Here is a 14,981-nt window from a genome sequence, read left to right as displayed (position 1 = left end):
CATAAAAGAACAATTCATGCACACAAAGTAAAGGCCAATGCATAGTATAAACAATTTCTTGCAATTTTATCGTATTGGAAACATAGAGAGGCGGAGAGGTAGTTCCTCTCTCATAATAATTGCAAGTAGGAGCAGAAAGGACATGCATATTATATCTATCAAAATCATCATGTGTAATAGTAAAAGGCAAGCCATCTATGTAATCCTTAATAAGTGCAAACTTCTCCAATATAGTGTAGTTGGGAGAATTCAAAAAGATTAATAGGACTATCATGTGTGGGTACAATAGCAAAAATTTCATTCTTAACATAAGGAACTACAGCAAGTTCATCTCCATAATCATCATTCATATTGGCATCATGGCCACAAGCATAGAAAGCATCCGGTTCAACAAAAAGGGATATTTCAAATGAATCCAAGGCATCTTAGCAATTATGATAGCATTCATCCTTCGGTAAGCATGAAGGAAAATTAAACAATGTATGAGTTGAAGAGTTACTCTCATTAGAAGGAGGGCACGGGTAGCTAATCCGCTCTTCCTCCTTTTGTTGTTCGCTCTCCTCCTCATATTTTTCATCCAATGAGCTCACACTGTCATCAATTTCTTCTTCCATAGATTCCTGCAAAATATTAGTCTCATCTTGGACAACGGAGGAGTCCTCAATATATGGCTTAACATAAGCATTAGAAGCATAGTTTTCATAGCAATATTTAAGTATGGAAAAACTTTTAGATTTGTAAAGAGTAGCATCATACTTTTCAATCAAAGAAGCCATTTCATAGACACCCTTAAAAGAAACAAATTCTTCAGTTTGCTCAATATCATAGTAATTATAAACACCCTTGGCATAAGAAGATACGATTCCATTATCCTTAAACTCACATTGATAAGGAAGGTATTTTTAGGGTCTTGCAACAAGTAAAATCATAAATTTCGCATAAATTCCAAGCATAGCATTGCAAAGTATTAATATGATGCCATAAAAGTTTCCCTTTTTGAGATAAGCGATGATGTTTTGCCCTCAACTAAGCTAGTTGGGGTTTCAGCACGAGCACAAATTGATCGAAGATGAACCAAGTAATATTCTTCGGTGGTACAGAACACTAGTGGTTCCTCAACTTTTGGAGCAGCAGGTACATTTTTTTTTGGTATTTTGCGTTTCCTACCCATATCTAAATATAGAAAACAATCTAAACAACAAATAAAATCTACTTAGTGATAAAGCAAACAAGCACACACGAGAATATTCACCCCGCGCTATTGCTCCCCGGCAACGGCGCCAGAAAAAGGTCTTGATAACCCACAAGTATAAGGGATCAATTGTAGCCTTTCTCGATAAGTAAGAGTCTCGAACCCAACGAGGAGCTAAAGGTAGAACAAATATTCCCTCAAGTTCTATCAACCACCGATACAACTCTATGCACGCTTAATGTTCTCTTTACCTAGAACAAGTATGAAAGTAGAAGTACTTTGTAGGTGTGATAGGATAGGTTTGCAAGATAATAAAGAACACATAAATAAAAACTAGGGGTTGCTAAGATAAAGAAACAATTAAGTTAATCTTATTAGAGATCTTTTTGTCACAAGAAGGTTATTTGTCCCTAGGCAATCGATAACTAGACCGGTAATCATCATTGTGATTTTATATGAGGGAGAGGCATAAGCTAACATACTTTCTATACTTCAAATATGCACTTATGATTGGAACTCTAGCAAACATCTGCAACTACTAAAGATCATTAAGGTAAAACCCAACCATAGCATTATAAGGTATGAAGTTCTCTTTTACTCCCATATGCAACAACCCACCTACTCTCGTTTATGCTTCTGTCACTCAAGCAACCCACCATAGGCAAATCATGAACACATTGCAACACCCTACAGTGGGGATCCCTCATGCTTGCGCGACACGGAGAGCACCATAGCACAACACCAATAATAAAACATGCAACTAAAACCAATCATGATCATCAATCAACCCATAGGACAAAACGGATCTACTCAAACATCATATGATAGCCATACATCATTGGCAAATAATATATAGCATTGAGCACCATTTTTAAGTAGAGATTACAGTGGATAGAAGGGGTGTTACACCGCTGCATAGAGGGGGAGAGAGTTGGTGATGACCGCGGCAAAGTTGTTGGTGTGGATCGTTGTCACGATGATGGCCCCGTCGGCGTTCTGGTGCCACCGGGAGAGAGGGGATAGAGCCCCCTCCTTCTTCTTATTCCTTGGCCTCCCCCCTAGATGGGCGGAGGGTTTCCCCTCTCGTCCTTGGCCTCCATGGCGGCGGATGGGCGAGAGCCCCTCCGAGATTGGATCTCTCTCTCTGTGTTTCCTTCCGTTTCTACGTTCCCTCATTCTGGCATTTCACCATTTCTTATGTTCTCGGAGATCCGTAACTTCGATTGGGCTGCCATTTTAACATGATTTTTATCCGGATATTAGCTTTCTTGCGGTAAAAGAAGGGCACTAACCGCCTTACAGGTTACCCCCCAGGGCGCGTCAATCTGGCTTGTGGGCCCCTCAGGCATCGCCTTCTATTGATTCCACTTCCCAAAATTCATATATATTCCAAAAAAATCTCTGTAAGTTTTTATCCTGTTTGGACTTAGTTTTATATGGATTTTCTGTGAAACAAAAAAACATGCAACAAACATGAACTCGCACTAGGCACTGGATCAATATGTTAGTCCCAAAAATAGTATAAAAAGTTGCCAAAAGTATATGAAAGTTGTAGAATATTGGCATGAAACAATAAAAAATTATAGATACGACAGGGACGTATCAATGTGATATGTTACATACTAGATTCTTATGGCTTAGGATCGGGGCCCCGACAACTTTGGTGTGAGAGCATGGCTACCTGTAGGACTACCAAGCCAAACTAGTCGCTGTTGATTCTACCAATTATTTAGTTATATAAGGGAAATTATTGTGGAAGGGAACGTAAGGATCTTTTTACTCATTTCCTTGTGTCATTCCAATTCTGAGTCGCCCTCTTCTTTGTTCTACAGGGTTTAAGAATTAGGCTTCTTATGTATCTATCAAGATGACGAGCTACTATGCGGGAGACTTATAGGAAAGTTGTTGTATTCATTGATCGTTGTCTCCATAAGAATTCAGTGTTATGTTGACAATTTTCATGCAAGTTGCCCCATATTTCATACCCGTACAAACATTATGATGTTCGAGTTATTTAAGGTTTCTAAAAAATCTAATGAGTTTGCAAATCCTTTCGTCCTCAGTTAATGTCTTTTGGGCGAGACAAAGCACACCATTTATTGTGTTGAGGTACTCCATTACCTCGACGTATCTGTTGAAGGTGTTATGAAACCATGTTGTCTCAGAAAACCTCCCAATAGTCTAGATGTGTTTTGTGTTCCCAGCGTGATAATTCTGGCCATCATTATCGAAAGCATCTCATGATGTTATGTAGTAAGTAGGTATTCTATTTATGGGTTCTTGAGCCGAAGGATCATTCTTCTCACTCTCGTTGATAGTATTTGCTCGTTGCTTTAGGATATTAGTAACCTTGTTCTAGTCTTCGAGGTTCGTGGTATATCATTCCTCCAATACCATGAACTATCATGGCAGAAGTTCTTCATGAACCAAATCATCACAAAAAAGTGCTCTCAATGAGTTCTCCATTCTACATAGTGGATCTACCAATTCTCTTCTACCTGCATGTGTTATCTGGAAGAAGTGTGTTGAACTATGTTCGACATGTTGATCTATGCATCCACAACTTAGAAAAATCATGTGCTCTTGAGTTCCACCTCCGTTGTATTCTGACCACCAGCTGTTAGTGGATAGTCAAGAGTAGTTGTGCATTCGTATTCATCGATGCCTACTATTCTTGTGGTCCATAAAGCCCTATTCTAAAATGACTAGGAGAATCAAACTCTAGTACCCCATCCATATCCAGGATTGGGTCAAAGCAGTTGTGCTCCGCAGATCAAAACGCCAATCCATCTTTTGCTATGTTCTTTCTTGAAGTATTATCCTATTTATGTCAGGAATGTCATGAGAATTACACAACATCTTATGTATTCTTGATGCAGTGATACTTCTCGCCATCATTATTCATTTCTCGGTATCTATGTTGGTTGTAACCAGAATGCTGACAGTGAACCATGATGTGTGAAATCTATACCCCTAGCAACCCCGTTGCTTGGTAATTAATGGACAATAATTTCACTCTTAGTGTGATGTTTATTGAATTGTCATCCTAAGATTGATCGTGCTACCTAGTCCATCTTTCCTGGAGCGCTCTTTGATCAATGAGTTAGGATTGCATCAATCCCTCTCTCTTTTGATCATACCATTTTGCCCTGAAATGCAAGATTGTTCTCGAGCTTGATAACATATTAGTGGTTTGTGATTTTCCGAATATCTTCTCGGAAATATTACCAGGTTGACCCTGATTGTTATGTTCAGTTTGTGATCATGTTGGTTTTCCTATAAACCATCCCTTCTCGAATAATCTATGTTGGATACCCTTGGACTTGTTAGTTAAGCTAAACAACAACTTTGAGAGTTGGAAGATAAAAGCTTTACCTAGCTTAGTTCATTCCGAAGGGATATCCTTGTGTGAGTATGTGTGAGTGTTGAAGAAAGATGATATTCTCATTGGTTGATCTGTATGATCAATTGTTGCATCTAGTATCTTATCCAATTTTTGATTTGAGTATGAGCTATCATCAAATCAAAATCAGAACCAAAGATCTTCGTAATGGTGTCTTACTCGTGTATTTCCTTCGGCATACACCCTTATATCCTTTTATCTGACCAATGCCATCACTTTGCTCACATGAGTTGTGGAATTCCATCTATATGGATATTTAGATGAACTGTTGTTGTGCCCATCAGCAACGCCTTTATCTTCTCCATAACTTATGCTGGACATTAAGCTAGTGTTAGAAACTTTTGTAGGCAATACCTTCCTCTCTAATTCATGTGCATTTGAAGCAAGTTGCCACCGTGATTTGGAGAAAAGTTTTTTCTGCTTCCTCTGGAATCATCCCAAGTGAGTCATGCATGTGTGTAGTATGCTACGGTTTGATAGGTTGGCCGCCTCCATTCCATATGTATCTCCTAGCACACCAAGTCACTGATTGAGTTGTTCAAGGTAAAGATTTTCCTTCATAAGAGACGATCCGAACTTATGTGAAGACTTCGCTATCCTCCAATGATGGTTCCCAACCAAACCCGGTAGTGTTTTGTTGTAAGACTTCTATGTGGTCAGATTGTCTTGCACAGTGTGATCACGTTCATCTTGCAATCCAGCTCATGTTTTGGGGTTGGGTGCTACTCCTCGCTGATGTGTTGGTTTCCCTCCAAACTTAAAGCATGATGTAGCCGAGCGACGTCAAGTATTTCCCTGAGTGATGATAATAAGGTATCAATCCTGTAGGAAGATCCACAAGACTATGTAAGCAACACCTCCACATAAATAGTAAATCCACGCAACCCAACATGTGCACGGGTTGTCAATCCCTCGTGGGTAAAGTAAGGATAAATTGATAGATGCAAATAAGAGTGATACAAAATAGAACACACCAAGATATTTTTGGGTTTTTTGATAATATAGATCTGAAAACAAAATATCAAATAAAACAGAAACACAAATAGCAAAGTAGAGATTGCAAATAGATGATGTGAAGTAGACCCGGGGGTCAAAGGTTTCACTAGTGGCTTCTCTCAAGAAATTGCAAACAGTGGGTAGAAAAATTATTGTTGGGCAATTGATAGAAGAGAAAATAATTATGATGACATTCAAGACAATGATCATGTATATAGGCATCACGTCCAAGACAAGTAGACCGACTTTTCCCTACATATACTTCTGTTAATCCACACATCGACCGCTATCCAGCATGCATCTAGTGTATTCAGTTCTTGGAGAAACGGAGTAATGCCTTAAGAACGATGACATGATGTAGACAAGATATATTGATGTAGGAATAGACCCCATCGTTTTATCCTTGATTGAGCACCGCAAGATTGAGAACCGCAAGATCGAACCCATCACAAAGCACCACTTCCCATTGCAAGATAAAAGATCAAGTTGGCCAGAAATAAACCAAATATCAAAGAAGAAATATGAAGCTATAATAATCAAGCATGAATATGTTTTCATAGATTTGATCATAAACTCGCAATTCATCGGATCCCAAAAATCACACTGCAAAAGAAAGAGTTACATCATATGGATCTCCAACGGACCAATGTATTGAGAAACAAAACAAGAGAGAAAGCCATCTAGCTACTGCCTATGGACCCGTAAGTCTGATATGAACTACTAATGCATCATCGGAGGAGCACCGATGAGGATGGTGAACCCCTCCGTGATCGTGTTCCTCTTCGGAATGGGCTCTAGATTGGATTTCATGGATCTGGAACTTGCGGCGGCTGAAACGATTTTTTCTCAACTCCCCTAGGGTTTTCTGAATATTGGGGTATATATAGAGCTCAAAGGCGGTGGAGGGGGCACCCGAGGGCCCCACTAGACACCAGGGAGCGCCAGGGGCCTTTGTCGCGCCCTTATGTCTAGTGGGCCTCCTGGGCCTCGTCTATTGCCCATTCTTGGCTCCCAAGTTTCCTTCTCGTCCAGAAAAATCTCTGTAAAGTTTCGTGGCATTTGGACCTCATCTGATATAGATTTTCTGCGAAGGAAAAAAACAGCAACTCGCAGTAGGCACTATGGCAATAGGTTAGTCCCAAAAAATGATATAAAGTTGGTATAAAATGATCATAAAACATCCATGAATGATAATATAACAGCATGGAACAATCAAAAATAATAGATACATTGGAGAAGTATCAGCATACCCAAGCTTAATTCCCTCTCGTCCTTGAGTAGGTAAATGATAAAATTAGAATTTTTGACGGGGAATGCTTCCTCACATGTTCACCATAACCTTTTTCTTTGAGTATAGACATATGGACTTATAGATGATAAAAAGAAACAGTCTATAATTGGACATGAAAATTTCAATACACAAGCACATCAACAAGCAACCAAGTCTTTCAAATATCAACATTAAAGAACGTTATCCCTAGCCCATCATGCTATAGCATTGATCCATTCATGCAACACACTCAAATATTAACTACATCCAATGCTCTAGTATGATAATGGTGTTTCTTAGTTGGTGCTTCATAAGAGAATATGGAGACCAAAATTCGAAAAAATGTGCATAGAGTAAATAGATAGGCCCTTCGCGGAGCGAAGGAGGGATTTGTAGAGGTGCTAGAGCTCAAAGTGAAAAACTTAGAGATAATTGTTTTGGTGGTATGTTTTTCCTGACAAGGAAAACAACTAATAGTTTCCAATATCCTCCATGCTAAACAAATCATAGGTAGTTCCCAAACTAAAAAATAAAGTTCATTCCTTTTTCCACCATTCTTTCACATTCCACATCTAGACGTATCCATGGGTACTGTTCATACAAACATTTTCCAAGGAATTTATTATTTGACAACATAGACTTATTTTTTCCATTTTGGGACTCGGCATCCCTATTGTCGCCATACTCTCGTGTAATGACAAGTGAATAAACACTCATCTTGAGAATAACCTATTTAACATGGAAGATATCGCCCCCCCTTGCTACTTCGTGAGTGGTACGGTATTCATAAAAGATTAACACAACAAAACTTAGTTCAATACCTGACTCTTTACCTTCGCCAAGTTCCCAATCTTCAGATTTGCGTTTAATTCTTTCTAAAAGATCCCACCGGAATTCAATAGTCTTCTTCACAAAATAACCAGTACAAGAAGTATCGAGCATGGATTGATCATTTCGAGAAAGCCGAGCATAACAATTCTGAATGATAATTTCTATTGAGAAGTCATGATTGCGGCATGAATATAACATTGACTTAAGCCTCCCCCAAGCTAGAGTGATACTTTCTCCTTCACGAGGCCAAAAATTATATATATAATTCTGATCATGGTGAACTAGATTCATAGGATAATATTTTTGATGGAATTCCAATTTCAACCGATTCCAGTTCCAAGATCCAATATCATTGCATAGCCTATACCATGTCAATGCTTTTCCCTTCAAAGATAAAGGGAAAACCTTCTTCTTAGCTTCATCTCCAGGTAATCCTGCAAGCTTAAACAATCCACAAATTTCAGCCACATATCTCAAGTGCATATCAGGATGTTTCGTTCCATCTCCTGCATAAGGATTAGATAGTAGTTGTTCTACCATACCCGAAGGAATTTCATATTGAATATTTTCAGTAGTTGTAGTATATTGAGGGGCAACTAATTGTGGTTCCGGTCGAGGTGAAGATACCCCGAACAAACCCCTCAAAGGATTGTTTTCCATATTAGCAAGTGACAATAAATTTCAGCATGTAGTAATAATGTTTCCTTACCAATTTCCACTTACCAATGGCGCTTCACTCCCCGACAACGGAGCCAGATAATAGCATTGGTGACCCACAAGTATATGCGGTCCATTGTAGCCTTTTTGATAAGTAAGAGTGTTGAACCCAACAAGGAGAAGAAGTAAATGACAAGTGGTTTTCACCAAGGTAATGTGTGCAAGTGCTAAAATTGTAAGTAGCGGAGTACTTTGATAGCAAGATAATTTGTAACGAGCAAGTAACGATAGTAGTAAAAAAGGTGCAGCAAGGTAGCCCAATACTTTTGAGGCAAAGGACAGGCCAAAACGGTCTCTTACGATAAGCAAAGTGTTCTTGAGGGTACACGGGAATTTCATCTAGTCACTTTCATCATGTTTGCTTAATTCGTGTTCGCTACTTTGATAATTTGGTATGTGAGAGGACCGGTGCTTAGGTGCTGTTCCTACTTGAACAAACCTCCTACTTATCATTAACCCTCTCGGAAGCATCCGCAAATACGAGAAAATTATTAAGAATAAATTCTAACTATAGCATTAAACTTTTGGATCCAATCGGTCCCTTACGGAATAGCGCGTAAACTAGGGTTTAAGCTTCTGTCACTCTCAGAACCCATCATCTAATAACTACTCCACAATGCATTCCTTTAGGCCCAAATATGGTGAAGTGTCATGTAGTCAACGTTCACATGACACCACTAAGGGAATCACAACATACATATCATCAAAATAACAAACACATATCAAGTTCACATGATTTCTCTCGTGAGCTCAAGAACATAAGTAAGTATTGACAAATGATAATCATGCTGAAGATCAGAGGGGTATTAAATAGCATAATGGATCTGAACATATAATCTTCCACCAAATAAACCATATAGTAACCAACTACAAGATGTAATCAACACTACTAGTCACCCACAAGCAGCAATCTATAGTTCCGGTACAAAGATTGAACACAAGAGATGAACTAGGGTTTGAGAGGAGTTGGTGCCGTTGAAGATGTTGATGAAGATAGCCCTCCCCAAGATGGGAGATTGGTTGAAGATGATGATGACGATGATTTCCCCCTCCTGGAGGGAAGTTCCCCCGGTGGAATCGCTCCGCCGGAGGGCAAAAGTGCTCCTGTCCAAGTTCCGCCTCGAGACGGCGTCGCTTCGTCTTGAAAGTCCTCTCCTTCTTTTTTCTAGGTCAAAAAGACTTATATACCAGTGGGCCTGGGTGATCACAACCCACCGGGGCTCGCCTGGGCTCCCTGGCTCACCCAGGTGGGTTGTGCCCACCTGGTGGGCCCCCTCTGGTACTTATTTCCTCCAATATTCCTCAAATATTTCATGAACATTCCTCATAAAGTTTCAACTCATTTGGAGTTGTGCAGAATAGGTAGCGTGACATAGCTTTTTTAGGTCCAGATTTCTAGCTGCCAGAATTCTCCCCCTTTGTGTATACCTTGCATATTATGAGAGAAAAGGCATTAGAATTACTCCAAAAAGCATTGTTATACAATAAAACAACAACAATAACATTAGGTAAACATGATGCAAAATGGATATATCAACTCCCCCAAGCTTAGACCTCGCTTGTCCTCAAGCGAAAACCAAAATCGAGAGACATGTCCACATGATTAGAGAGAGAGGTGTCGATAAAAATAGAAATACGGACATAGTAGCATCATGTAACTTATTATAACAGAAACAAACTTTAACATAAAACTTTTATCATAGGCTTCTCATGAACAAGTGATAATTCATCACAACATCGAAGTATAAGGCATAAACTATATTGGAAACTAACAAACTATGTTCTCATTCAACTTTGCAACTACAATTCATCATCTTTTCAGAAGGGTCACATTTATCGGAGCCTTTAGGCAAGTCCACATACTCAACCATCATTTAGTCTTCTATGATTGCTAACACTCACCGCGTACACATGCGAAAAACGTTTCAACCAGACACATAGAAAGATAGGGGCTTATAGTTTCGCCTCCCACAAATTCACCTCAAGGGTGATGTCAACAATAATAACTCATGCTACCCATATTCAACTGGATATATGTGCCTAGATCTTTCCTCACCACATGATGCTTTCCAAAGGAGAAAATAAAAAGGAACAGAGAGAAAAACTTTGACTCTTGCATGAAAGTAAATACATAAAAGTAAAAGAGAGGCCCTTCACAGAGGGAAGCAGAGGTTGCCATGCGCTTTTTGTTTGTATGCTCAACCCCTTAGTGCAATAGAACGTCACGTTATATTGCCCCTTGTGATGGCAACATTTATTATGCAGTTTGTCGCTTTTATTCTTCACCATCAGAATTCTTACAACACTCAATTTTCCCTTACACTAAATGATCTTACACTTTTAGAAGCAATTTTTATTGCCCTTTTTGCACCGATGACAACTTGAAGGATCTTACTCAATCCATAGGTAGGTATGGTGGACTCTCAAACAAGATTTGGGTTTAAGGGTTTTGGATGCACAAGTAGTATCTCTACTTAGTGTGCAGTTCTTGGCTAGCAAACATAGGGGCAAGCACCACATGTTGAAGGATCCATGACAATATAATTTCTATGTGAATGTGAACAAACATAATTCATTATGTTGTCTTCCTTGTCCAATGTCAACAATTTTGGCATATAATATTTTGATGGGTGCTCACAATCACAAAATATTTCCATGATAGTGTATTTGCATGTGCATCGTCTCTTCCCTTATTAATTATTTCATGAGTTATATCATTGACCAATGCTATGTTTGTCAATATGCAATAAAAATTTCTACTTATACTTTTCCTTGTGTAATGTCATCACTTACCATAAGATTAGCATATGATTTTTTTTATTTTTTTTCTTTCTTTTTATTGAAACAAGAAAGTAAAGAAGGCAAAACTCAAACTAAACTTTATTATATATCTCGCACACGATTGCATAGATTGATCACTAAGCAAACTCTTGTAAAGAAAGGATTGAACTAAACTTTTATTCATCTAAAGCAAAAGATAACCATGGATCGAACTAAGAAAAGTAAAGGCAAAAGATAGTGAAGACGACACGATACTGGGGCACCTCCCCCAAGCTTGGCGAAAGCCAAGGGGAGTGCCCATACCCGATACTCAATTTTCTTTTGGTGATGAAGAAGGAGGTGGTGGTGATGAAGTAGAATCAATCTTGTCCTACGATTTCCATGGTAGAGGCTGACGATCATAAGAGGAAGAGTGAGTCTCTCGGATCGTGCAACTGGCAACCAAACTCATACCTTTAAACCTTGCCTCATATTCAAAGACTTGGCTTTGAAGGTCGTGGATCTTGCTATGGAGGAAGTTGATTTGCTCGTTGAGGGAGAAGACACAGTCCTTCATGGACTTGCCATCCACCTTGAGATCACGGGTGTAGTCCGTGATCATGAGGTGATTGGCATTGAACCCACGTTCCACCATCCCCTTGCACCGGAAGACTTCATGCTCCATAGCTTCAAGCCTGGCCTCCACGGATCCAGCCCCCTTGGGTCCTTGCACATCGAAGATGTGCAGCACCCCATTGCGCATTTGGATAGCTTGAGGGTGCCGTATCACTTCTAACAGATATGGGTTGATGACGTTGTCGAAGAACTCGTCCTTGGAGGAGCTTGAAGCGGCCATGGTGGATTGGATCCGACAAAAATTAGCAAGAAAATAAAATAGGAGATTTCTCTGCAATACGGAGGTCAACAGGTTCGGGGGGGTATATAAAGATTGTTTTCTCGGGGAACAAGCAGAACAGAAGAAAAACGGAGTCTGGAAAGTAGCCGAGGTGGGTACAACCTGTTGGGGAACGTCGCATGGGAAACAAAAATTTCCTACGCGCACGAAGACCTATCATGGTGATGTCCATCTACGAGAGGGGATGAGTGATCTATGTACCCTTGTAGACCGTACAGGAGAAGCGTTAGTGAACGCGGTTGATGTAGTGGAACGTCCTCACGTCCCTCGATCCACCCCGCGAACTATCCCGCGATCAGTCCCACGATCTAGTGCCGAACGGACGGCACCTCCGCGTTCAGCACACGTACAGCTCGACGATGATCTCGGCCTTCTTGATCCAGCAAGAGAGACGGAGAGGTAGAAGAGTTCTCCGGCAGCGTGACGGCGCTCCGGAGGTTGGTGATGATCTCGTCTCAGCAGGGCTCCGCCCGAGCTCCGCAGAAACGCGATCTAGAGGAAAAACCGTGGAGATATGTGGTCGGGCTGCCGTGGCCAAAGTTGTCTCAAATCAGCCCTAAAACCCCACTATATATAGGAGGGAGAGGGGGGAGCCTTGCCTTGGGGTCCAAGAACCCCCAAGGGGTCGGCCGAGCCAAGGGGGGAAGGATTCCCCTCCCAAACCGAGTCCTACTTGGTTTGGAAGGTGGAGTCCTTCTTCCCTTTCCCACCTCCCTTTTTTTCTATTTTTCTCTTTGATTTTCTTCCCAATGCGCATAGGCCCATTTTGGGCTGTCCCACCAGCCCACTAAGGGCTGGTGCGGCACCCCCAACACCTATGGGCTTCCCCGGGGTGGGTGCCCCCCCCGGTGAACTCCCGGAACCCATTCCTCATTCCCGGTACATTCCCGGTAACTCCGAAAACCTTCCGGTGATCAAATGAGGTCATCCTATATAGCAATCTTCGTTTCCGGACCATTCCGGAAACCCTCGTGACGTCCGTGATCTCATCCGGGACTCCGAACAACATTCGGTAACCAACCATATAACTCAAATACGCATAAAACAATGTCGAACCTTAAGTGTGCAGACCCTGCGGGTTCGAGAACTATGTAGACATGACCGGAGAGACTCCTCGGTCAATATCCAATAGCAGGACCTGGATGCCCATATTGGATCCTACATATTCTACGAAGATCTTATCGTTTGAACCTCAGTGCCAAGGATTCATATAATCCCGTTTGTCATTCCCTTTGTCCTTCGGTATGTTACTTGCCCGAGATTCGATCGTCAGTATCCGTATACCTATTTCAATCTCGTTTACCGGCAACTCTCTTTACTCGTTCCGTAATACAAGATCCCGCAACTTACACTAAGTCACATTTCTTGCAAGGCTTGTGTGTGATGTTGTATTACCGAGTGGGCCCCGAGATATCTCTCCGTCACACAGAGTGACAAATCCCAGTCTCGATCCATACTAACTCAATGAACACCTTCGGAGATACCTGTAGATCATCTTTATAGTCACCCAGTTACGTTGCGACGTTTGATACACACAAAGCATTCCTCCGGTGTCAGTGAGTTATATGATCTCATGGTCATAGGAACAAATACTTGACACGCAGAAAACAGTTGCAACAAAATGACACGATCAACATGCTGCGTCTATTAGTTTGGGTCTAGTCCATCACATGATTCTCCTAATGATGTGATCCCGTTATCAAGTGACAACACTTCCCTATGGCCAGGAAACCTTGACCATCTTTGATCAACGAGCTAGTCAACTAGAGGCTTACTAGGGACAATGTTTTGTCTATGTATCCACACAAGTATTGTGTTTCCAATCAATACAATTATAGCATGGATAATAAACGATTGTCATGAACTAAGAAATATAATAATAACTAATTTATTATTGCCTCTAGGGCATATTTCCAACAGTCTCCCACTTGCACTGGAGTCAATAATCTAGTTCAAATCACCATGTGATTCCAACGAATCCAACACCCATATAGTTATGGGGTCTGATCACGTCTTGCTCGTGAGAGAGGTTTTAGTCAACGGTTCTGAAACTTTCAGATCCGTGCGTTCTTTACAAATCTTTATGTCATCTTATAGATGCTGCTACTATGTGCTATTCGGAAATGCTCCAAATATCTACTCTACTATATGAATCCGTTTCGCTACTCATAGTTATTCGGATTAGTGTCAAAGCTTGCATCGACGTAACCTTTTACGACGAACTCTTTAACCACCTCCATAATCGAGAAAAATTCCTTAGTCCATTTAGTTACTAAGGATAACTTTGACCGCTGATCAGTGATTCAATCCTGGATCACTCTGTGTACCTCTTAACTGACTTGCTGCAAGGCACACATCAGGTGAGGTACTCAGCATGGCATACTTTAGAGTCTACAGCTAAGGCATAGAAGACGACCGTCGTCTATTCTCTTTATTCTGCCGGGGTCGGGTTTTGAGTCTTACTCAAATTCACACCTCACAACGCAACCAAGAACTCCTTCTTTGCTGATCTATTTTGAACTCTTTCAAGAACTTGTCAAGGCATGCATCTTGTTGAAACTTCCATTAAGCGTTTTTTGATCTATCTCCATAGATCTTTGATGCTCAACGTTCAAGTAGCGCAATCCAGGTACTCCTTTGAAAACTCCTTTCAAACAACCTTGTATGCTTTACAGAAATTCTACATCACTTCTGATCCACAATATGTCAACCACATATACTTATGAGAAATTATATAGTGCTCCCACTCACTTCTTTGGAAATACAAGTTTCTCATAAACCTTGTACAAACCCAAAATCTTTGATCATCTCATCAAAGTGTATATTCCAACTCCGAGATGCTTGCACCAGTCCATTGAAGGATCACTGGAGCTTGCATACTTGCTAGTATCTTTAG

This window comes from Hordeum vulgare, chromosome 1H, assembly GCF_904849725.1.
Source record: "Hordeum vulgare subsp. vulgare chromosome 1H, MorexV3_pseudomolecules_assembly, whole genome shotgun sequence".
Classification (NCBI taxonomy): domain Eukaryota; kingdom Viridiplantae; phylum Streptophyta; class Magnoliopsida; order Poales; family Poaceae; genus Hordeum; species Hordeum vulgare.
Note: the sequence above shows the minus strand (reverse complement) of the source record.